The sequence below is a fragment of the Numida meleagris genome, unplaced genomic scaffold (genome assembly GCF_002078875.1).
Source record: "Numida meleagris isolate 19003 breed g44 Domestic line unplaced genomic scaffold, NumMel1.0 unplaced_Scaffold496, whole genome shotgun sequence".
Lineage (NCBI taxonomy): Eukaryota > Metazoa > Chordata > Aves > Galliformes > Numididae > Numida > Numida meleagris.
In genome coordinates, this window is record NW_018364712.1 from 4,199 (window position 1) to 6,941 (window position 2,743).

A 2,743-nucleotide genomic window follows, 5' to 3' on the forward strand; every position below is an offset into this window, starting at 1 on the left:
CATCCTCAGCTCCTTCCCACAGAACACCGCCGTGGGATCCTCCACCTCCGCTGCTGTTGGCAGCATCCTCAGCTCTGAGGGCGTGCCCATCACCTCGGGGGGCCTTGACCTCTCCTGCATTTCCAACCGCTACTGTGGCAGAAGGTGCAACCCCTGCTAAAGATGCTGGATGCTGACGCACACAAGGACGCCCAGGAACTCTGAACATGGCTCTGGACAGAAGAACCAATGTTGTGGTGCTGTATTTGCCCTGCAAGACAGACATGTACAGGCCAGCCTGGAGTCTCTGACAACATGGAGAAGGTCTACTGGTACTCTCTTTCACTCACTCTTCCTATCTCATATCATTATTGTCTTTTCCCTTCTGAGATCTCTGTTAATAACCCCCAGAATGAGCCCTGAGTGACCTGCTCATCTCTATACAACACTGGTCTGGGAGATAGGGCCCTGTGGCAGCGCTGCCATAGGAAATGGGAACAGATTCTTGTCAGCTTCTGCTGCTTGCTGCACAGAGGGCCTCTGCTTGGAGTCACTTTATTTCTCTCCCCAGACTGATTAAACACTTTTTGCATCATTAATGTTTCCTTCTGTGCTGGAGTTTGTATTTTCCCATCTCTGTGAAGAAGGCCAAAGGAGAAAGCAATGCCTTTGTTCAGAACAAGCTATTGAGACCTTGTCACTCTTCACGATATTGGATGTCAGTGCACACTGCAGACATTCGTCTTTCAAGCACTCTCTCTTGAAGGAGAGGAAGACATTCCTAGATGTTCGTCCACCACCAATGACCATCTGTCCCTGCCTTGCTGTGTTTCTCCTTACACAGGTCTCCTTGATCCCTGAGCATGTCAAGTGAATGGAAATCCTGACTAATGACATCCTCAAGAGAGGGTCTCTGTGCATGGGGGAGGCCCAGGGAAGCCAGCACTCCCACAGACTCTGGGGAAATCTGTTCTTCTGGCTTTGGGAGGAGCAGCGCAAGGGAAGGAGACTCAGAGAAAGATGTTCCCAAAGGCCATCAAGAACTGGGAAGGCATAGTTTTCTTGGGCATGGCCCTCAGTCTCTATTCCACTTTTCCATCCCTTCTGCTCACCGGTCACTGAGGGTACAGCTTCCCTGTGTGATCCTAGCAGCCTTCTGCAGAGCTCCTGGCCTGGCCCTACTTTTGCCAAGTTGCCTAAGGTCGAGGGCTTCTACAGGTCAGCATTGCTACCAGCCACAGAAGGCCACACATTGGGGTCCCCAGTCCCTCTGAACTCAACACTCCCATGTGTTGCATGGTGCAGGAAGGCCCAGGCTGGTGGATCATGCCCAAACTCTGACCACTTCTCGGTGGTGTCACGTCTTCCCCAAGCATGTAGTGGTTATCCTCAGGCTCAGGAACTGGAAGACCCAAAAAATGTCCCAGTGCTACCCTTCCCCGGGTCTTCCCACTGAAGACCTCATGTGAGAACAGATATCCCCAGGTCCACTGGGACACAGCAGCAAGAATGTAACATGTTTCAGCACTCAACAGGATCTTTGTGCTTCCCCCAGTCATGCAGGGCATACACCAGCTCAAATACAGGACTCACACTGGGCTGTTTTTCCCCAGGCACCAAGATCCTTTGCTATGCCCTGAGCCCTGGGGCTGAAATAGCCCTTCTGTTCCACATGGTATCGCTGCTCCCCAAAACAGACACCAGGGTCTTCACACATCATCACTCTCTGCGGATCTGTTTTGTGGGGGCTTTGCTTTCACCCAGATTCTGTGTGATGCCAGCAGCACAGCAATGGCATGGAGAATCATGTCTACATATTATGAGAATGGCAGCACCTCTCATCAGGCCAGCTCTTGTTTCAGGCAGTGCTGGCTCAGGTGGGATCGCAAGACCATGAGCATCAGAACCAAGCCCACCAAAGCCCAGTGTAACCATGAAGAATAGCTCTGGCCTGGTCCCTGGCCAAGGGTCTCTACACAATAGCACAGCCCTCCCGTTGCTCTTCTGCGAGTGTACATCTCTATGGCCTGACCTACTGCTCTCCTCCTGCCCTGCCAGGATCCTTGTAGGCCCAGGGCATTCAATAGATGCAGCTTTCAGGTAGGCTAGTGCTGGATTTGGCCTTGGCCTCTAGTAGAGGGAACCATGCTGGGATAGGAGGGACAGGTGAAGAATGCCTTTTGATGAGTGAGATTAGAAGGAATAGAGAGAACTGTGGAGGTGATGCTGATGTAGGAAACTATCATGAAAAGCAGAGCACCTTGGAGGATGGGGGTAGGAACCATAAAGCCAAGGGTAAAGCCTGACTGTGCCCCACCGGCCAGCCTCCGAAGAGGCCCATCCTCACAGTAGAAACTGACAGTGATATTCCTGGGACCCAGTCTGTACCCAGGCAACAAGGAAACTCTTGAGATCCACATGTACTGATCACTCCCCACTGTGACAAAGGTGAGGCCAGCATTAGGAGACACATGCAGTAGATAATGACAAACAGAACTGTGTGTCAGACGCAGATGATCTGTTTAGCCCAGGAGAATGAATTCAGTCACAAAAGTCACGTTCTCCTTTGCCATGGCTCTGTGCTTTCAGGAGGAGATGATGCCAGAGTGAGGTTTGATAGCTCCTTAAGAGCAGCAGCAAACTTCAAACAGGATGTCTTCTCCTGGCTTACAGGGTCTTCTCATGGCCTCTGCTGATCACTGTTTGTAGCAATCTCTCTCCAGCTCCTCTCTCTCTCATGCCTTCCACAGACACAGGTACAAAA